This window comes from Struthio camelus, chromosome 5 (genome assembly GCF_040807025.1).
Source record: "Struthio camelus isolate bStrCam1 chromosome 5, bStrCam1.hap1, whole genome shotgun sequence".
Taxonomy (NCBI): Eukaryota; Metazoa; Chordata; class Aves; order Struthioniformes; family Struthionidae; genus Struthio; species Struthio camelus.
The window spans coordinates 15720796-15743225 of NC_090946.1; the positions used below are offsets into that span (position 1 = coordinate 15720796).

Here is a 22430-nt window from a genome sequence, read left to right on the forward strand (position 1 = left end):
CCATAGGCATTGGCAAAGTTTCTGGGATATTTTGAGACTCCTTAATTCAGCCTTGCTTGTAATGTGCCAGAGCACAGACTTAGGCACATGCTTATGTATGTTTTTAGTGTTTTGCTGCAGGGAATGAAGGGCCAGTAACGTGTGGATCTCTTCCCCGCCACCTCCCCCCCCCCCCAATTGAAAAAGGAGATTTTTTTTTTCCTTTTGTTTAGCAGAGATATTTCTGTGAGATGACCCACACAGAGTTGCTCCTCACCAGGACATGTGAAATATTGAATTGATGTAGGTTTCCTTTCTCCTTAAACTAGGAGGAAAAAACAATAAAAAGGTGGGGGGAACAGGAGGGAGAGGGAACCCATGTAGAGACTACTACCCTTTTCTCAAGTCACAGTTCTCATTTTTCCTTTGAATTAACTTTTCTCCAGTGCAACCCAGAATTTTGCAATAAAATCCACATGTGAGAAACCAGTGGCGCTGCTTCTAGTCAAAACAGATTCAATGTGATCCAACTGTTAAATGGTCATAGAGAAATGTTTTGATTAAGCAGCTAGAGGCCAAATGCATGTTGAATGAATTTCCCCCCCTTTATACTGTAATGAAGATGCCATTAAAGAAACCACATAAGAGAGGAGCATTTTTCAGAGTACCTCTGCCGAGGTCATGCATTCGGAACTGCAAACTCAAGTGCTTTTTAACCCCAATTAAAACCTCTTTGTTTTTTTTTGGAGATGCTTTTCCTCAGTCAGATACTTGTGGAAGGGCAGCTGTAGTTTGCATGCTTGCTGTTGGCGATGGATCAGCCTCACAACAGAGGAGGAGGAGGAGGATATACCCTCCTCTTCCAGCCCTTGACCACTTTTCAAGCCATCCCTCCTTGTGCCAGCGTCTTTGAGAAGCTTGGTGATAGGTGTGGAGGGCATTAATTTTTCTTCAAAGTTATGCAGTACTTGCTCATGTTGACTTGGAGTGTAAGCACGGTAATGATTTTTGTTCATGTAGGAAAAATGCATTTTTCTTTCCTCACTTAACCTTGTTTCGTTTAAGGCTGCCATAAGCAGCTGTTTCTACAGTTGTTTTCAAATACCAGCGGAAATACCATACTGATGTTCAGCCTTCAGAAGGCTTTATATGGGGATGAAACGAAGGAATATTTTAGCAAGTGACCTAACCATGTCACCGAAGCATGTCCTAGATAGGTTTAGTCATAATTACCTGAAAATGTCAAAGGTATAAGGTAGGAAGTTGATTATGCTGCTCCATGCAAAACCTAATTGGAGATCAATTGAAAAATGTAATTTTAGAAAAGATAGGCAATTGACAGTTCTTTGAACATTGAGATTATTTTTAAATGAAAACATCATTCTTCCTTTTTCTGCTGTTGGAATTAGAGATGCTGTTCAGATCCCTGACAGGAGACCACCAGGAGTCACGTCCATGCATGGTGCTTTCCGTCTTTGACTCGTCTGGTGTTCAGGGCTGTGTTAAACAACCCTGCCAGTATTTAAATCAGCCTATCCTCTACCCCAATTAAGAAGCTCCCTTGGATAACTATTTGGAGTTAATGTTGAGAGCGAACTCTTGTTTTGGAGAGCTTTCTCCCCAAAGAGGTTTGGTATGGCAGGGACCCAGGCACGGTGCGAAGGAGACTTCTCCTTTCCTGGTGGGAGTCTTTTGTGTTAGACTTTGAGTTGAGGACCTTGTATGTGTTGTGGAAAAGCCTACAAGTGTGCCCAGTTCATGCTGTCTGGGGAAAAAAAGCTGTTGTTTCTGCTTGCGAGTGGTTAACCTGGGGAATCTGTCTGAAAACCTGTTTCCAGTGCTCAACCAGAGGGTTTGGGTTTGCAGCTGGCATACTCTTTTAAGAGCCTGTCATTATAACCTTGCCTTAACACACACATTATGTTGTCAAGATCGTGAAGGCGGTATACTTGTATAGCTGAAAGGGCTCCTATACCTTCAGGCTGACACGCTACTGAGGACTGTTTTGGTTTTGTCATTCCAAGTTGACAAGCTACAGAAATATAAGGCTGTTGTATTTGCAACCAGTGTTTTGGTATCCACAAATTTAAAAAAAAAAAAAAAAAGGTAAGAAATGCACAAAATCCCCTTCTGCCCTTAATAAGTCTGTAAAAGCTGCAAGGATGAAGTCCAGTAAAACAGACTTGGTGTTAATGATTTAAAAGTTAGCTCCCTAATACTTTTTTAATAGCTGCACTTCAATAGTTACGCACATGAAAACATGATTTATATATTGATATAAGCAGGCTGCAAAATGCATACAATGTGATTTTTTTTTAGCTGTTTAAAGCTATGTTTGTAGACATAATTATTCATGTTATTGAAAGTTGTTAATATATCTAATGAAGGATTGCCCTAAGCATTGGACTGAGCTTGAAGGGAGCTCATGCTTCCAGGATGCTTTGAGCTATATTGATCTGTAAATTGGGCAGTCCCCTCTTTATTGGGAAATGTGACCTTATTGAAGAGAAGTCTTTTGGTTAATTCCAATTGCACATTTTTTTCCTTCAAAATCTAGAATTACGTTTTATGAAAGCACTAATAATTATCTTGGTTTATCTGAATGATTGGTTCTGCCTTAGAAAACCACAAAGCATCTTCAAAGCATGCAGCTGGCCAGACTGTCTAATTCTTCTGTGCTTTTGTCTAATAAACGTTAATTCTTTAGTTGTGAGTATTGCAAAGGAGGGATTCCTTTGAGGGCTGCAAAAAACCTGATGCCTATCGCCAAGATAAATGAATGCAAAACATTGAGAAGCAACCTCTTGATCTGGCTTCAAAAAGAAAAGTTGACAATATTAAAAGAAAACAAAACCTAATCCAAAACACGCTCTGCACATGCAGTGAATATTATTTTGCAAGTAGAAACTGTCCTTCCTGGAGTGCAGCAGCCTGGCTGGATTCTTCAGGTTTGTCTTGAGGAGCAATGAGATTGGGCACAGTCCCTCGCGCAGCACATTTGCCATTGGATATTGCTCTCTTTGGCTGTTAATAGTGCCAATTTAAGGCTAGTGTCCTCTACAGGAATAAATCATACACTGTCATGAGGAGCTTGACTGCATCACATGTGATGCATAATACACGTTCCAGGTGTAGGGTGGCTAAAACAGATTTAAGGAGAGTGTGATCCGTGCCATAAGTAGCCCTGAAGTTTAACTTGGTCCAGAATTTGGTGGCCGATGCTTAGACGTATGCAGTTGTCTAGGTCGTGCTTGGTAGCTTTAAGCTGATTTTTGTTATAAGTGTTGGTCAGAATAGCAGTGAAATGGATGCTCATGTGATACTCCCAAGTTTCTCAGACCATGGGGACACCCTCCCCACGAGAGAGGCGAGGAGCTGCCAGCTTTCTTTCCGTTTAGTAAGCTTGTCCCTAAAGTACGCTCCGGCTCTGGCCAAAGAGCAGATGTTGCGGGGCGCGGACTCGCTCTGTGTGAATCACAGGTGCATGTTTGCAAGGTCTGCACTTAAAACGCTCTGCTTGATTTGAGATATACAAAGTTACTGTATCTTTTCCCTAGGGGCTGAGCTATTCACTTACTCTGGAATTGAGAAGGGGGGGAAAAAAAACCCTGTTGTTGTTAACATTAAAAAGGCCAGTCTGCCAGCCATTCTGATGTACAACTTACACTGCAGCCTGGAGCTGGGCTTTTTTGTTAAGAGCAACTCAAATAGTAATAATAATTAAGCAAGCAAACAGAAATAACCCTGAACAAAACAGAAACCAAAACTAACAAAGGAAGCATCTGCTCTACAGATGAACTGCTGTAGGTGAGGGAGGAAAAAACAAGCCACCAGAGACCTCTCAAGGTTTGCTACTTATACCAGAAACCTACTGTTTTGAGATGGGAGAAGTGGGTGAGTTCTGCAGTCTGCACAGCAGCTGCAAAAGTGATGCAGCTGTTCCCAGTGCAGTTTTTACTGTGTAATCCTGAGCAGAAACAAGCTGGCTAATGAAGAGCGTGGCAGGAGATGCTGAACTGGGATGCAAGAAGGCCACATCTTACCTCTTGCGTTGTTTTGGGTGAACTAAAACACACCTTTGCAGGGCAGCTTCAATTGTGTTCTCCAGTGTAAATTCAATGAAATGAGGAGTACAGCAGGGAGGAGAGGAAGCTGGCTGCAGCGCTTGCCTCCGTTTTCTGCCAGCATCATAAAGCAGTACAACACTTGCGTTGTGGTAAGGTAGGAGCCCCAGTCTCTGGGCTATTCACTCTTATACTTGGTTTGATAAATGCTGGGGATGGGGGGGGGGGGAGGAAGGCTGGCTTGTTGACTAGTGTGGTCTGCAAGAAAGTCTGGCACAAGAGAGATGCACCTGTCCTGGGGACCCCTTCGATTCCTTGAGGAAGCTGATAAGCACGCAGTGGCAAGCAGCTATGGCAATTGCAGCGACCGCTGAGCGAGGCGCTTGCTGCTGCAGCAAAGCAGTTTGTTTTTCAGTCTATCTGGGCTCACATATGACAGCCGGCTTTTAGCTGAGAGGATGGGGTTAATGCTTTCATTAGTGCAGCTTTCGTTTGTCATCCTGGGCTAAGGCTGCTGGTTTAGCCCTGAACGCTGAAGGAGGAGGGCTATTTTTGCTGCTTGCTTTCCTTACTGCCAGAAGCCCTGCTGGTACAAGGTAGGGGAAGGAATGAGAGGAAATATTGGTTTAGCCGCATGCCTAAAGGTTGGATGCCAAATGCAAAGAACAGGTACGGTGTGCCCGTGGGGGTGCGTTGCCGGCACACGAGCACAGTGAGCAGGAGAGAGGACAGACTGTTTGTATTGCCACTGCTGTCAGCTCTCATTTCTTCACAGCTCAGAGCCCATGAATAAACAGGCCCTATTGACAGGATGTCCTGATTTTAACGTGCTCTGTTGAGGGATTTGTCCGCCCTGAAGCACAATGAGTTTCTGCATACGCCATTCCAATAGCACTGTTTGCAAGAGTTATGTTGATTCAGCGCAGCTTTTCCTCTCCTCTGCCTTCAAACAAAACTTCAGGAGGAATTGTGTTCTGGTTTTGCAATGCTCTGAAGTGTTTGGAGGGGTTATGTATGTGGGCATGGAAAAGGAGGGTGTTTTCTGTATGTCAGCAAGGAAACGAGAGTGTTTTTGTGCGTACTTGGGAAGGCAGGGCTGTGTTCTCCGAGCAAGCGAGAGTGGTGGTGGTGGAGGGGTGCTGGCCTGGTAGCCAGGTGTGCTGAAAGCACCCTGGCTACCTAGACAACAAATGTTGCAACTGCAAAAGGTTTCACACCCTTTGCTGAACTGTCTCTGCAAGCCCCAGAGGTGGCAAAAGCCACATTGTTTGTTTTCCCCCCTCTGGGGAGCTTGCTGGTGAAAGCAATTCTGATCATCGCTTTAATTTCTACTGGCTGTAGTGTCCATACTGGTCAGGTCAGATCCTTTTTCTTTCTAACCAGTAACTGGCAAGGGCATCCGTATTTTTCTCTCGCAACGTTTTAATGGCTTAGTCGCTGTACTTCCATGGCACTTGGCTTGGAGGCTACGGCAGTTGGTTAACCCGGCTTGGGAAGCCTTGGCCCCTTGCATTCAAGGGTACCGAGGGGAGCCACCTGATGTGAGGGTGTCCGCTTGCTCATAGCGCACGTAAGTGCTCGAAGCAGTCGCCGGGAACGGGAAGTGTGCGACGAGCGCCGAGAAACAGGAAGGCTCAGTCAGCAACCTGGAAGGTAGCTACAGCAACACATGAAGGCTTCCTCTTGTGCGCACGCAGCTTCTGACAGCGGGGCAGAAGGCTGACAAGGTGCCTTGGCAAAGCAGCCAAGATCTGGAGGACAAAGCGAAGAGAAGACTGCCTCCTGAAGCAAGGTTTTGTCAATTTGTTCTGGATGGTTGGTTCCTGTATGTGGAAGGATCTTTGATTTCTGCTCTGTATTACTGGTGTCACATCTGCTCCTGGTTCAAGGAAGCTGGAGATGCCCTGCATATGAGCCAGCAACCTATTTCCGAGATCTTATTGCAAACATGCATCTTCTGACAGAGCAATACTGACCTGGAGCTCATCGACTTCCTCTCTGCTGTGAACATAGCTGTTATCAACAAGAAAAGTTTTTGCATTGAAGGAGGAACATACCCAAAGCCACCTTGGGGTGGCCTGGCAGGCTTGCTTATGGCTGGTTTCATCTTGGACGCTTGCCTGAAGTCAAGGTCTTGGCATTTCAACTGCCAGAAGATGCAGGAACAAAGGAGCAGCAATAAAGCGGCCTAAAAAAAGCTCTGTTCAGCAGTGTGACACAGGGCAGTTTTCCTTTTCTTTGTGTGAGTGTGTGTGTGTAGTGCTTTTTACAGCCTTTCAGCATCATCTACTGATTGATGGTTTTGGTAAGTGCTTATTGTGGGAAAGCTGTGGTGTAGAGAGGCTATGCTGGCCTATCTTAAGCTTGTCCTAATTCGTGGCATAAGAGTTTCATAAGCACGATCTGCTTGCAGCAAGCAGTGTCTAAGATCAGTGGTCAATGTGGCACGGATGTCTAGACAGATGGAGATGCCTCTCACCCTCACAGGTTTCCTCTGAAGCTGGTGGCTTGTTGATCCTGAGGGCTGAGGCCTTTTGTAAAGGTGAGAAAGGTGATTGTGGACACTGGATAAATTCAGTGCAACTCATCTGGCAACTCAGTCCTGGAGTTTGAGCTGCCTTTGGGTTGATGAAGGGGGGGAATTGGGCTTGTTCTCATCCATGTAAACGCTTGCAGTTTCAATTTCTGGATGGCGCGCTATGGAGGAGACAGGACTCCGGGGACGGGACGGGCTGTGTCTCACTGCTTAAGACTGTGGGCCAGGGCAAACAATGTTCCCTCTGAATCTGCTGCCCAAGAAGGAGCAAGTTGCTGTTGTACTCTGCAAGGACAGTGAGAAGCATCTGCGATCCCTACTTGGTCCGCTCATACTGCGGAGCCCTGATGGAAGTAATCTCTTAACATGCCAGGACAAAGGGCTCAAATGTTGGGGCCTGAACCTCTCTCAGCTTTGCTTATAATGCCAATCCATGATAACTAAAGAGGGTAAGACCTGGCACACTGGCTCCAGTCAAGGTCTGTCTCACCCAGTGTCCCAGCTGGTTGCAACAAAAGTGGACCCTTAGGGAAGGGGAATGAGTCACTAGTTTTAGTAGCTGTAGATAGTCCTGTTCTCCTGCAGTTTGCCCTGTTACTTTTCAGATGCTTTCTATAGCTTGATCTTAGTAGCAGAACATGCCACAGCCCAGTTGTGTGAGACATAGAAGAAGTATTTCCTCCTTTTGTTAGTTTTTTTTTTTTTTTGTTTTAGTATGCTGCCTGATGGTCTTTCACTGTGAACAATCGTTCTCCATTCCAGACATACTTTGCATGAAACCAGTGGCTCCTGCAGGGTGTTTTGTTTCTTCCGCAGTACATAGATGCCATTTTGGTGATGCCCACAACTTATTATTTCATGATGACGTACTGTGTGCCTTGACTGTGCTGCTCTGAAGTGTGCTTGTAGGCCAACACTTTGTGGACTTGAAGAATGTGAAGAGGGAGGACTGGAACGGACCTAACGGGAGAGAAAACAGGATAATAGCAGCCTTAGCCGCAAGTGTCTTGCGCTTCATTGCACTGATGTTCTTGCTGGAGAAGATGTTGCACGTGTGCGATGGAGGAGGAGTTTGGAAACATGCCCGTGTGACCCCATATCTATTACTTAGCAGACCTTTTTGCCGCACATCTTGCGTTTATTCTCTTACTGGCAGTTTGCCAGTCTCTGTGCGTTCTGTATCAGGGCACCCGTTGCACTATCTGTCTTTCCAGCTAAAAATGAAGTGAGAATGATGCTTACAGCATGATCTCACTGGTTCCTCAAGAGGATGGCAGAAGTAGACTGCTCTCTCCATTCAGTTAAAAGTATTGGAAACTGCAAATGAACTTGTTTCGGTTTTCCAGGTGCTGTAATAGTAAAATAAGCAGCCTTATTTCCTCAAATTGCCGAAATTAACATCCAAAAACACAGAAATCAAACACGTCCAAAGCCTGACTCACAGGTTCAGCGCAAGAACGCTACTGGTTACGATGGCTTGACAGAAATAATGCCACATCTAGTGAACTGACAGTATAAACTTACTGTTGGCTCTCAGATGGGGGAAGTAAGCCTGGAGAGCGATCACGCTATACAATAAATAGTACACGTTCCTGGCAGCCTCACTTACTCTGTTGTATGGGCAGGAGAGCGCTGTGTCGGGTGTGGGCTTTTTATTTTGGCCTTTCCTTAGCAAAGGTTTTCTTCGCAGGTCTGCCGATCTCTGCTTTGTGTGTAGAGAGGTACTATTTAGTATATTGACTTCAAAGGCCAAGGGAAAGCTGTGCCTGTTCTTGTGAACGATGAGAGATCTTGCTCGAGGTTACTGATTAATAGAGTGGGCTAGAACTTAAGCCTACGGATTTCTGTTTTTGTGCCAAGCCTTGTATTTTCTCTGTGCTGTTTGATGTTGAAAGGTTTTGAGACGCATCAGTAGCATCAGAGAAGGAACTGTCTGAGTGACTGGTTTTGGCGAAACCTTTCCTGTGTGTCTTGTCTCCTTTCCAAGTAGAGGAAATAGCTGCCTGCCTGGCTGAGGGCTGATGGCTAGGTGGGACTGTGGTAACCGTCAAAGAAAGCCTGCCTGCACACCTGCACCACTTCGCCGCGTGAAGCGGCATGACTGCGGCCAACCGTTAGAAAAGGGCGACAAATAGTTTTGAGTCTTTGAGCTGTCACTGAGGGATGCAGGTGTTGGCGGGGGGAGCGCTCTGTTAGCTCTATACAGGGCTGCTTGTGACATCTCTCAACAGGAGAGCAGCAGTGATCTGTCCGTACAGCAGCCAAATCTGTATTTACAACCCATGTCAAAGAATTGTGGGTTTTTTTGTTCCAGTTAAGGAAAAATGTAGATGGCAGTGAAAAAGCTACACTGGTATGTTATCACTGAGCTTCCTGTGAGGTTTGTACTCAGTGCAGGATTCGTTCTTTACCTGAGACCAGAACGTGACTTAAAAGACTTCAGCAACACCAGCAGGAAAACCAGACTGCTGTTACCTGTTCTTTGGGGTCTGACTAACAGCAGCTAAAGAGCTACACTTGCAGAGTTACATTTCGCCAGTTAAGAGGCAAGTTCTGCAGTAATACAATGCTTTCTTCTCTTATTCTTGCAAATGCTCTATTTTTGTGGCGGGTTCGGTGATCTTTCAGACGTGGGACAGCAAGCTTCTGGCAAAAGATGCGTAGCCACTATTGAGCAGCTTGTTGAGCGATGTAGTGCTGGTGGGGCATCCAGGAGCAGCTGAGAGGTCTTGCATAGGACTAGAGGTTAGTAACGTGTTCTGTCTTGTCCTCTTGGCCAGCAAATCGCTTTCCATTCTGGCTTGCTATGATTCATCCTCCAGTATCCACGTCTTCCTTCCCTGCCATCTGGATTCAGCGATGCGGCGTTTTTGGGTGTGAAGTCCTTAATTCTGAAAAGGCCCTAGCTGAGGCAGGATGTTGTGGCGTGACTCCTTGCAAACAGCAGTTGCCATGAGTAAGACCTCCCGAACCACAAATCACTGCGGGCTGCGTGCATGGTTGTGGGAAGTGCCACGATGTGCTGGTCGCTGCTGGAGGGAGGGGAACAACGAGTTGAATGGCCCTTAGTTCTGGTCCAGAACGGCTGCTCTCCGGAGTCTGAGGTACCAGTTGGCTCTGTTAGAAGCAGCACCAAAACTTGCGGGAATCCAAGTGTGAGCCTTAATTTCAAGCAGCTTTCTTTGGTCTTTCACGTTCTTGAAGAACCATGAAGCAACACAGAACCAGAAATTTCCTGGTCAGGTTGTGCTGTGCTATGGGCATGCCCCCCTTCTGGAGGGAGAAGGAGAGAACGGACCAAAGATGACAGACGTTACGCGTTAAACAAGGTGACTAACCAGCGGGCAAGCAGGCATTAGTGCTCCAAACAGCATGGTGGTGAGCTCGCCTTCTGCAGGGCTGTTGATGTGGCCATGTGCCCTTTTTATCGTGAGAAAGATGTGACTTGGCAAAGCATACTCAAATGTTGTTGAAGGGCTTTCTCCTCATCTTCTACCTTCCTGTTGGAGAAGAGCCTGCTGAGTACGCCTCTTTGCAGCCCTGAAACCAGGGCTGCTCTGCAAGGAGCTCGGCGGTCCCACAAGGCACAAATTTGTCTCATGATCTTGGACCTGACTCTGCTCCCTGGGACGTTCTGAGCCAACTCTGAGGATATGGTTAAAAAAGAGATGAGTTTGAGGAGGAAAAAGGAAACGAGAGCTGTGGGTATACCTGTAGCTCCTCAGAGCCGTTTGTGTTTCGGCTGGAGGCAGAGCCTCTTGTTAGGGCGGGGGGGGCGGGAAGCCTTGGTGCAGGTTGGGAACTGTTAGCATCTGCAGTTGTGCTGAGCGTATTATATATCCGCTTGCCAGAGTGTCTGTCAAAGCCTGTGTTTACAAACAGACTATCTCATTAGTTAGGGCAGCCAGATATTGTGGCAGGGGGCCCAGGTTTGGGTAAGCTTTTGGGCAGCTTGCTTGAAGGAGGAGGCAGCTGCTGAAGCATTCGCAAACTTGACTGTGAGCAATGAGCAAACTCTTCCTGGTTTCCTTGTGCACAGTGGAGATGGGGGGAGGCGGAGAAGGAGCCGCCTCGCTCGTTCCCGGGGAGGTGGCAAAGAGAAAGCATTGGGAACGCGCGCCTTCCCGTCACGCCCCCGTGCGTTAATTCTCAGCGCATCTCTGCGGTTTTTATGATGGTCAACTTTGCCAACTACTGGCAGGCAGCGAGTTGGACATTGCCCTAATAAATTTCTGCCTTCAGAGTCATAACGGAGATCTGCCAAACTGATGTCAGGGTGGGTAGCTTTTTCTGTTTTTTCTCCCGTAAGGTACATGGGAAGGAAAGCATTTTGTTGCTGCTTATTTTAGACTGCAAGAGTGGAGCAAAATACCGGATATGCTTTTATGAAGATGTATAAGAGCCTTTGTAATGTTATTCCCATACATTTAGAAGTAAGAGCACCAGTAATTCAGCCTCTAAACCTCTTTGCCTTTCTCACAAGATTGCGAGGAAGGGTGCTGGTACCTGGTTTAGCTGGATTAATCCAGCATGAACTAAGCTTATGCTTCTGTCAGACTGTACGAGCCTGTGAAACGGGATACGTTATCTCCAAACGTGCATCATCTTCCGTCGCTCAGTATAATGAACGGTGAACACCTATTTTGAAGAGACGTTGTTCTCTGACGATAGTTGACTAACCTACCCCAAATGCTTTGTGATCAGTGATGTTATCTTAGGCTCTATGATTAATACTGAGGAGTCACTGTGGTATTTTACTTGAATTTGTGTCTGCTTTTGCACTTCAGAGAGCGCAGCTCCACTTTGTATAAACAAAACTTTTACAAAAGTAATCATAGTTACTCTGACAGGCTGTTGCGGAGCTGACTGTAGCCTGCGAGAATTTCCCCAAATTGTTTTCTTGTTTTCCTTTTCAAGCTTTCTCCTGTTTTCCTCCTGCTTAAAAGTAACACTGTAGATGGTGGCAGGAGCAGAGAGAAGCCAGCAATTTCAAAGTTAACTTATCGGCTTGTCCTTGGTTCACCCCTCTTACTTATCTTTCCACAACAATCTTAAGAGTGATGACATCGTTAGCCAGAATAAATATATTTCCTTTTAAGTGGAAAAACCCAGAATCGGAGAAGTTGCCCTGGTCAAGTACAAAGAATTCAAACGCTTGGCTCTTATCTGCTCCATCTGAGCTATGCCTTGCTTTAATGCTTGAACAAAAGTGGGATGGAGCAGTGATATAATGGAAATTTTGGGCCGACTATAACCTCACATCCAGTATTCCCACAGGAAACCCAGGCAATGCCCTTGACTCGCACCAGTAAACAGTTGTCATTGTGGATATTTGACTGCAGCGGCACAGACGTATAGGAGCACGCGTAGCCACCGTGTGTTTTGGAACACAGATTGATGCAGTGACCTTTCACAGAATCACAGAATCGTTTAGGTTGGCAGGGACCTCTGGAGATCATCTCGTCCTACCTCCCTGCTCCAGCAGGCTCCTCTAGAGCGTATTGCCCAGGATCGCATTCAGACGGGTTGTGACTATCTCCAAGGAAGGAGACTCCACCACCTCTCTGGGCAACCTGTGCCAGTGCTCAGTCACCCTCACAGTGAAGAAGTTTTTCCTCAGGTTCAGATGGACCTGCCTGTGTTTCAGTTTCTGCCCGTTGCCTCTTGTCCTGTTGCTGGGCACCACAGAGAAGAGGCTGGCCTCATCCTCTCGACACTTCCCCTTCAGATACTTGCACACATTGATGAGATCGCCTCTCAGTCTTCTCTTCTCCAGGCTGAACAGGCCCAGCTCTTGCAGCCTTTCTTCATAGGAGAGGTTCCGGCATAGTTTATCTGTTGCCTGGGATGCAGATAGACTCACATTTCATCGGGCTGCGTGAAGAATCAGCTAACCGTTTTGTGCCTTGGTTTCCCCCTTTAAGAATATCTTCTTTAAATTGAGGTGATTATACTACCTGTCTTACAAACTCGCATCTCTGCCAAACTGACAGAAATGCTGTCACAGATGTGCTTTTGGCAACAGCGTATTGAGAGCTGGCATAAGCAGACTCCTGACGACTTTGAAATGAATCAAAGCGTGCCTTGTTCAAATGGAAATATGCCTCAAGTCCTCGGCGCCAGCGCCACGTTACCCTGTTGAATCTGGTGCACTTTCATACAGGCAGGCACAAAGCATCTTTTTGTGCATCGTTTGTGCAGTAGTCTACTTAATAGGCTAGGACTTGGTTTAAGCTTTCTGTGCTGCACTATTTTTTGCAGGAAATTTTTGCAGTCGCTGAGGTTAAAGGCTTCTATTTGTAAAAGCTTAAATCTTGGAACGTGGCTCCAAACCAGGATGTGGTGGGTTTTGGAAAGAAATTAGTCTCTTAAAATTACATATAAGGGGTGGTACAACCATTAGGTGATGTTTAAGTTCTTTGACTTTCTGCTAACCGTGCATAAGATTGTTTGTTTGAAAGCTGAGCTACCAATGTTTGGGGTTTTTTTTAAAAAAAACAAACAAATAATGGGCCTTCTATCTCAGACAGACATCCCCCCCCCTTTTTTTTTTTTAAGATAGCCTCTTCATTTTTTCCAGTTAACGGCTTTTTTTTTTTTTTTTTTTAAGTGGGAGCCTCTCTGTTCTTTCCATCCGATCTCTGTGCCCACATGTGTTAATGTTTCCATTTCAGAAAGAACGAGGACACAGGTGCAGCAGACAGACTTCCAAACTCTGCTGCACGGAAAAATTTCAGAAGTTCTGGGGCGCAAAAAATGAGCAAGGAAAGCCCCACCAAAACCCCTTAAACATCTACTGCCTTGTAAAGGTCCCAGAAGAACTTGCTGCTTCGTTGCTTCACTGCTTCTTGCACTAAAACACTGGAACTGAACAATCTTGTAATAACCTGAAAAGAAGCAGAGAGTTTCTGTAAGAGCACTGAAGAGTTTTCAAAGCAAATCAGATGTTTTACCTATCCGGTGCTGCAGTTGGGTTGTCAAACTCTGTGACTTCAAATGGGGCGTTTGGGTGTTCCTTAATTTCAGGACCCAGGTAAGAGCTCTCTGTCTCCATGTCCCATGGTGGTATTGGCATTTTTCACGCTGTAGGTGCCAGGGTGACGCCCGGTAGCCAGAGGGGCCAGGCTCGCCTGGTGTTTGCCCAGTCTCTAGTGCTTTGTGAGTGGTGCCCAAATACACGGTTGTCACGGTTGAACCAAGTTTGAATTGGGCAATGTTTTTCTGTGATTGTGCTAAGTTTCTGAAGAGTGATTCTCCCTCCTCCCCCCCACCCCCAAAGTCTTTTAAAAGCCTATTGAGAGAAAAGGGGAATGAGTTTTTTCAAAAGCAGCTGAATGCAATGCCCTGGTTGCCAAGGTTTTTAAATGGAGTACGTCAGAGGATGTACAAAAGCATCTTTAGCACTGGCAGTACAAGGAGAATGAAAGGGCGCAGATTGTGTCAGCGCAGCTTCACGGGCTCGAATGAATGTCATTCATTTATTGTTGGGAGATGACCCCGTTTGGATTGTATTTATGGAGTGGGAGGAGAGACTGGACCCGTTTCAGCTGACTTTTGAGCCTAAAATGTGCTTCCAGCCTTTGCCTAGTGACGGCATTGGCTGCTGCTGGGTAAACGGGACTGTGGGGAGGGTGGTCTCCTGTGTGCCGGTGCAGTGACATGTCCCACCTTAATGTGTCCAGCGTGGTGGGACGCACACTGCCAAAAGGGTTGATTCATGCTTCGTTTCTCCGTGCTGTATTGAACTGCATGGAGGGGGGGGAAATTAATTGTCAGAGGGAGCCTGCGTGGTTGAGTGTATAATTACAGACCAGTTCCAGTTAAGCAGCTCCGTTGAAGCGTTTGAACTCGGTGAGTCTGCGCTGGGCACATTCAGCAACAGGCAGGATAAATTCTTCCTTGGCAGGACGAGCAGTGAACTAACACTTCAAAAAAAAAAAAAAAAAAAAAAAAAAAAAAAAAAAAAAACCATCTGTCCTTGCCGTGGCCGCTGTAATCCGTCTGTTGGCAGCCCTCTGTGTGTGCACACACAGTATTTAGTAATTAATTACAGAGGCCATTACTTCCGGCACTAGAGCCGCTTTCCCCTGGCGCTTGGGTGAGGAGGCTGTCGTCATGCCAAAAGCAAGCTGCCTCGTTAGTGGAAGGCTGCAACCCTATAAAGGAACAACGAAGGTAATAGCTCGCGATGTCCGCGTGCAGCGGGATATTTCTCTGTGCTTTTTTGCCTCCCTGTGGGATGACAGGCAGCTCATTTTAAGCATCACCTACATCGTGTTCTCCTGCTCCCTCCTCTTCCCAAGATTATGATGAACTTCCCTTTCATCTTAAAGGATTTTGTGTTGCATGGTAGGGGCTTGCTGCCTCTGTATGCCGTCTGTATCTTCTGCTGGAAGGCTCTTATCTGTCTTTTTAAACAATTTTGGTTCTGCTGTGGAAAATGCACTGTTTGTAGATGCTGGGAAGGAGATGATTTCTTGTGTGTCAGGTTTTTTTTTTGTTTTTTCTTGCATAGGTTTTCAGAGTTGGCAGAGCAGTTTCCTTCCCAGAAAAAGGCTCAGGATCATCTGTGTCTCCCTCCTTCCTTACCTAACATGTCTTGAATGCACTGCCACTCGCTATGAAATTTGGGCACCTGAGGCAGTAAAGGCATCGTTTCATGAGACGGGGTGTATACGTTTAATAGATTTGGGCTGCTGAAGGGTTGTGTCTTCCTTTCCTCTTTGCATCTGTAACTTACCTTGGTCCAGTTCTTGATTGCAGCTTTAGAGATGCTTGTTGAACAAGAGGAAAATAAACCGAGCAAAAAAGCAGGAAAAGTTTTTTGCTACATTGGTGAATTAGCGTCTGCGACTCTCTCCTTCGCCGCAAGACTGCGTATCCTGCGGGAGAGGAACTTTAAAATATGTGGCGAGACTTGACTCTGTTAGGGAACTCGGCCCTTATTAGGCACCAGAGTATACGCCTGGGGAGGAGATGGCTCTAAACACAAGACGGGACTGTCTGAATTTGCCGCTTCTGAGACGCGAACAGCTGCAAAGTGCAGGTGCATTGAAAGGCCGGCTGCACTGGTTCCCCAGTCACAGCCCCACTTCTGCATTAATGGGACTTCCTGCTCCCTAGGAGCCAGTGTCTGGTGCTTTAGGCTTGCAAAGAAATCTGCTGCCTGAAGAAGCTTTCTTGTTTGTGGGCCAATGTATCGAGGTGATTTTAAACGCAGGTGTGTTATTGCGCAGCTGGAGGCTGCAGTGGGCAGAAGAACCATGTAGCGCTTGTCTCACGGGACCGGGCCAGCGCGGTCCCTCAGCACGCTAGGGTTAGAGCATCACCAAGTTGCCTGCAGCAAGCAGACCTCACGGTGTTAAGCGTATAGGGGGCAAATTCCTTTGGTCCCTGCCCTTCATGGGGCTACGAAGGGAGATGTGAGCCCCCGAGTTCACTCTTGGACGTGTCCGTTTCCTGTAAGTAGGAGCTTTCAATGTGTTACTTTTGTTGTTCAGCGCTCTTCTGCGTGCCTTTTTTCCTCCTGATTTCTTTTTTCCTGATCAAATTTGACAGTGCTGGTCAAAGTAAAGGGTAATGAAAATTGAGGAGCTTGTGCTGCCTCTTACACAGCTGTTGCTTGAAGAGTCTGTAATCAGTCTGTAGCTCCATAATTTCATGAGAAATAAGGGAAGACAGAGTTCACTTTGCTTTCCTATGACAAATCTGGTTCCGCAGGACTTATAAGAGAGGATAGTAGTTGGGCATGATGTTGTTGTCCTTATGGCAAGGTTTGGGGTTTTTTTTGTGTAGCTCCTGAAGACTGCAGGAAATATGCTGTGTTCCTTTGCACAGGATGGAGCCTTTCACATGATTATTTGCTGAACTTTAATTGTGTAATCTTAATCCATTATCTAACAGCAAGCTGACTGTCTAAACTTGGAAATGCATTATATTTGCTTGGAGAGAAAAAGATTTCATCTTCATCTGCCTGGGGAGTTCTCCACGTCCCCTCGAAAGGGTTAAAAGCAGCAGCTGTGAGATGGCTCGCTTGAGATTACACGTGGAGAAATCCCCCCTAGCGTGAAGCGTTAAGAAGGGCAGCGTACGCCAGCCACGTGCGAGTTTAAAAGATGCTTTGCAGACTTGAGCAGCAGGAGGAAGAAATTCTCTCTCGTTCGGAGTTGTTCAGGGGAGCGGCGGCAAGTTGCACGCGTGGGAAAAGCACGCCGCCTCCGGCAGCCTTGCGCGGGGCATCGCTGGGGATCGCTGTGCTTAGCAGGCGCTAACGGCAATGTGCCGGATCGCCATCAGGGCACCCTTACCTTGCAGTAGGGTTGGAGGGTTTCGTCGCGTGGTCGGCCGTTGTTGAGCGACTCCGTCTTTCTGGCTGGCCTCCGAGGCGTGTAGCTGGCTGTGCAGTGCTTACTAAAGCAGACCTCCCCCGGCTTCCCCTCAGCGCTGTCTGCTGTCTCTGCAAGCTGGCGCCAGAGCAGCTTGCTGCTGCCTCTTCTGACTTTGCAGAGTCCAGTGGTGCAGTCTGTGCCAGGGCGGTCCATAGGGACGGTCCGTCTTTCAGCCGTTCTGCCTGGTAAGCCGACTACTTCCAGAGCTCCCTGGGATTGACAAGGGGGGGGGGACCCAAACCTTTAATGTTAGTGTTTTGCATCAGGATTGCTTACTACTTTTTCCTTGGTTTTGATAGGGTTTCTTCTAGAGATTTTACGCATTTGCAGTTTATAATTTAATTTCCTCTGGCATTTAGCAGCTTTAAAAAGGACTAAAATCAGCTGCCAGCTGGAGCTGTGGTTGGATATGCATGAAGAGGCAGAAACTTTCGTGTCCTTCTCTTCTGAAACAGATAATGCTTCCAGTGGAAAGCAGAGCGGAGAGCTGTCCTGTAACATAAGCTACTCTACAGCCACAATCCTGTTGTAAACCATGTGGGGCAATGTTTGGGGATGCTCTTTTAATCGCCAGTGTGGCAGTCAACTTCGAAAGGACACAGCCGAGCAGGCAGACCCGCGGCTCCGTTAGTGCGCTGCGGTTGAGTCCTGTGTGCTGTGGACTGCAAGCCTGGAAAGTGGCATTTCTGCCGCTGCTCTTCTCCTCTGGGAAAGGTCTTTGGGGTGCTCTTAGCCTGGTTTTTGGTGCAATGCCCCTGCTGATTTTTTTTCCCCTAATAACTACTTAACTATTGACCTGTTTCACCTAAATTTGATGGGGTAAAAATCTGAAGAGTTAATCTCCTTCTTGATGGCTAAGAAATGGGAGATGCAATCCTATGTTAGAGTCCTCACGGAGGGGAAGGCAGGCGGGACTTGGCCGCCACAGGCTTTGGCGGCTGCTGGTTCTCCTGTGCTCGGCATCCCCTGCACAGCAGGAGCAATACGGGTTTCCTCTTGCCCGCTCACTTGCTACTGGAGATGTAGAAAGGAAAATTCAGGGGACAAAGAGAATAAATCCTTAGAAAACTGGGCTCTATTAGTCTGTGGACACTTTAACTACCTTAGAGGGTGACGGCTCGACGGGACTTGAGCCTTGCGGCTGCCACGCTGAGCACGTGACGTCCCCAGAGCAGCCTCTGCTGGGGCCGGGGCTTCGGCCTCACGCGGCTCCAGCGCGGCTGGGCGGCAGCAGCTCCCAGCAGCGGGCTCCTGCGGGTGAGGGAGTGGAGACGAGGCGGTCGTTCGCTTTCTCGTACCTGCCTGGCCTCTTCGCTGGCCGCACCGCAGCCTTGAAGAGTACGATCTGTTGTCTCTAAGGCTTGTGTAAGACAAAAAGCAAAGTGCTACAAACCACAAGAGCTTCCACTCTAAAAATACCATAAAAGGCTGTGTCCTCAGGAGCCAGGCATGGAAACTGGTCCCACCCACATTGCTGCTGTGTGAGTCACTTGGCTGTTGCAACGGCTACCTCCATGTGGATACCCAGTCAAGGATGAAGTAAGCAGCAGCCAAGGAAGGAAGAGGAACTGCTCCGTCGCGCTGTGGAAGTGCTGAGCAGAGTTATGAAGAGAAGGATGACACACACGCGTGCGTGAACTTGACCAAGCTGCTGGACGGTTTTGTTTCCATTAATGTTTTGTGAGAACTTCCAGCAAATGTTGCTTGCTAATGGTTTGAGAATATTTATAGAAAAGAATCTTCTCTGTTCTCTGAGTATGCAGAAATCCCCAGCTTGCTTTTAGGACACACAGTGATTGCCGCGTGAACGCAGAGCTGGAAAACCCCCTCTGCTGTGAAAGTACTCTCTCTAAACTCTATCTGCTCTTTTCAAACTTTAAGCAAAGCCTTTCTCTCCCTTTCCTTCCTCTTCTTTTTCATCCTTTTCTTCCCTGCCCTGGTGCAGAAATAGGCAATGCTCCAATTAGCTTTGCTCTTACCTGCGCCTCTTAGCTCATATGCAGGTATCGGGGAGTAAACTCAGGGCCTGCATTTGTTTTGGTTTCTTTCCTGAGTTGCTGTCCACCGGCCTCAGCCCCAGTGATGGTGCCGTTATTGTTTTCCCTTTTCCTTCCTTCCGCTTGGCTAAGGCTACCAGGGTTTGCTGGATTAAATTTGTCAGTGGGAAATTCTATAAAAAGCTCACTTGACTTAGAAGCCAACCCAGCGGTGACGTCATGTGGGCAAGGTTTCCGAGTTCATCTGAACTGGTTGTACAGAAAAGAGCAGCCGTGGAGCCGGGAGCGCCGCACGTGCTTGGTGGTGGGGACCCAGGAAACACCGTTCCCGAGCACGTTGCCACCTCCTTTGTGGTGACCCAGGTCCTTTGCTCCCACGGAAAGGGCGCGAAGCTCCCAGGGCAAGCCAACGCACATTGCTTGACCACCACCTCCTCCCCTTTTTTTTTTGCCTGCATAACATGGCTGTGAATGTTCCTCTGCTCATAATCTTCAGGTTAGTTCTTTAAAAAATTTTTTTTGATAGGCTTCTGCCCTGACTTCTTAGGGAAACGGGAGGCTTGCATGCTCCATGTCTTTGATACTGCTACTTTTGAACTGGGCCAACTTCAAACAACGTTGACAGAGGAGCACATGGAGTAAAGGTGTGGATTTAAGTCCGCTGGGATCAGTGATGATGCAGCTGGCGGACCTGCTGGGGCCCTGCCAAGGTGAAGACTGTGGTCTGTGCTGCAGGAAGCACTGGAGAGTTCACACGAGACGTGGACAACGTGAATGCCGCCAGTTTGGGAAAGGCTGTTGGCTTTCCCCCCGTTTGAAACCAGAGAAACCGCTTGCTTGTCAGTCGAGTTCTGTTCTGTGCAGTCTTTCCTGCGTCTCAGTGAAATCCGTGCTTTGGCTTTAAGTGAACGATCTGTAGATTTAGTGCAAGATGCCTTTGTAAACACGACTTCGTTAGCTCCGCTGACCATGGAGCTACTTGTGTTTTACCTGCAGATGCTGGCCGAGGAATAGGACTCTTGTGGTATGAGCTGTTCGCTGTGGGACCAGAAAAAGAGGTGCTGGCCAGAAGGACCAACACCTTAGGGCCAAGTCCAGGGAAGACCGTGGGTGAAAAAGGGGCAGGCAGCGAGCAGAAGGAACCGGAGCAAGTGCTGGTGGCATTCAGCATCCCGGGGACTTTTGCTGACTTGTTTTGTTGTTGGCACTGAGGGAATGGGAGGGTTGCAGATGCGTCTCCTTAAGGGCAATGAGATGTGCAGGGAAACAAGGTGCGGCAGGGGAGAGATGTATATTTGCTAAAGTAAAAAGGTTACTGCTGCTTTATCCTTTGTCATGTGCTCAATTTTTTGTCATCCTTTTCCAAAACAAGCAGCCTGTTCCTCCCCTCTGTGAATCTAACTCTTGAGCAGCTTTCTGGCCTTTCTCAGCACAGCACCTCCGCAGCGTGCTGTGAGCAGTGTTCGCAGGCTAGAGCGTGTGACCTGAACGTAATTTCAGGAGAGAAGTTATCACTGGATTTCATTTATATCTTTGGAGGCAACAGCATGCTGTGAAACGCTAATATTTCTGTTATACGTTCATGGTTTGTTAAAATATTGCTGTATGTTAGCCAGTCTGCCTGCAGTAATTCCCTGGTATTTCTCTGAGCGGTCGATAAACCAGAGCTTATTTAAGCATCGAAAAGGTACAAAACCCTGGGGTATGTTTAATTGCATCTCCTTTCATTCTGTTTGTCCTGCTAGTTTTGCTAGATCCTGGCTGGTGTTTTCGGTCTTTGTTGCTGTAACCTGCAATTATAAACCACTTAGGGGTTATTCTCAATCAGTAAATAGCACGTGATGAGGTTCTGGCACGTGGAAATCTGCATGTGTGGCCACGGCAGTGATGAGTCCGGACGGATCTCTGAGGATTTCTTGGCTAGTGTTTTTCAAAGTCAAGCTTGTCCACAGTTAAAACTTCATATTACAACTTGAATTTGCCAACACCAGCAGACTTCTGTAAGTACAAGCTGAGTAATGGTTTATAAGGAACCTTTCTTTAAAGCAGAACTTAGTAATTAGAGACTCTGACTAACATAGTTATTTGGTCTTTTTATAAGGATTAAACGTAATCTTTATTTACCCTGCTCTGCTGTGTTCTGGCAGACGCTTTTGTGTATGTACCGCCTTTAGTGGCTCGGTGTTGATACTTAGATGTGTTTTAAGAAGCCTTTATGGTCAGGGTATGGTGTGCGTGCAGTCCCTGCTTGGGTTTCCCTGAGCCCGACCCAACAGAGCTGTCAGCCAGGACTGCTCTGGCTCCGAGGGGTAAGGCAGGCGCTTCTCTGTTAAAAATATGTCTTAAGCTGTAAAAAACGTGGCTTATTATTAATGCAGTATGCTCAAGGCATACTGCAGGGCATCCTAGGAAGTGAGCAGCCGATGACCTGTTGCAAATTAACAGTAGACCACATCTGACTTTTTTTTTTTTTTAAACAAATGCCTGCTACAGATTAAATCATCCAGACTCTGCAGCGTGCCCCTGAGGGGCATTACATGACCCCAACCTTCTAGGCTGAAGCTCCAAAAGAGGACCCTAGAGTGGCTCTAGAGCTACTGTTGAAAGGAGCCGTCGTGGCAGGACACTGCCGCTTTTTTGGTGTCTGCTAATCCTCAGTTACCATCTTGCAGAGGCAGGTGGGCTTTGGGCAGCAGGCTGAATAATCCAACAAAGTCTGTCTATAACTCGTTTTTTTTCCAGCACGCTGTCTGACCTAGACTTTGGATGAGACAAGCTGAGGTTTCCAGGCTCGTGCGTGCAGGCTGCCAGGGTTTTGTGGATGCTTGGTGCGTGCTGCTGCCGATCCCTTTGTCGATGTTATCTTTTTCCCGCATTCTCTACCTTCGTGCCCTGGCCTATGGGGGGGGGGGGGGGAATCCATATTGCACAGACTTTCTGCAACTTAATATGGCTGAAATACTTTGCTCTTTTTAGAAAGTTATTTTGCAGAGTTAAGTGACTTTAGAAGAAAATTAAGATTTGCACTTGCCAGATTCAGACAGTATCTTAGCATTACGTTGCACAGAAAAATTGGATCTTTGAGGCAGTGGACCAGGTCTTTTCCTGAGCGGCTTTTGTTCTGTTCCCTGAAAACAAAAGCCCAGTTTTCAAAGTTTCATAAGAAAATACCACCTTAATTAAAAATAAAGATGATGATAACATTGGGAAGTAAACATCTGATAACGTTTTCTCTAAAGAATGGCTGTGAGGTTTAGATATTTTTAGCTGAAGCGATTTTCAAGTTGTTGCTCTTCTAGACCTCCTTTTAAGAATAACTTTTTATAATATTTTCTTTCAAACGTTTGTAGTTTGAGTGCTTTTGCAGCCAAAGACGTGTTGCTGGCGGGAGGGGAAGAGGGAGGAGTAGCCCGTGGGCGGGAGCAGTAGTGACATCTGCTTTCTTGTGAATTTGTCTGGTTGTTCC

General features: G+C 47.0%; 1 protein-coding gene across 19 annotated transcripts in view; it reads left to right on the forward strand.

The window, feature by feature from the left end:
• The window catches only part of LOC104143713 (USP6 N-terminal-like protein), a 117443-nt gene that overhangs the window by 35644 nt on the left and 59369 nt on the right, over positions 1–22430 (forward strand). The window contains exon 1 of one of the 19 annotated variants that reach the window (XM_068944661.1): positions 3837–4195. The exons of 12 other annotated variants lie outside the window; for them this stretch is intronic. The gene's annotated coding sequence lies outside the window, so the exon portion shown is untranslated. Of the gene's footprint in view, positions 1–3836; positions 4201–6328; positions 6349–9187; positions 9325–13465; positions 13613–16688; positions 17153–22430 lie in introns of those variants that run through there. 6 more of the 19 variants (XM_068944653.1, XM_068944652.1, XM_068944656.1 and 3 more) reach the window with 6 other exon arrangements.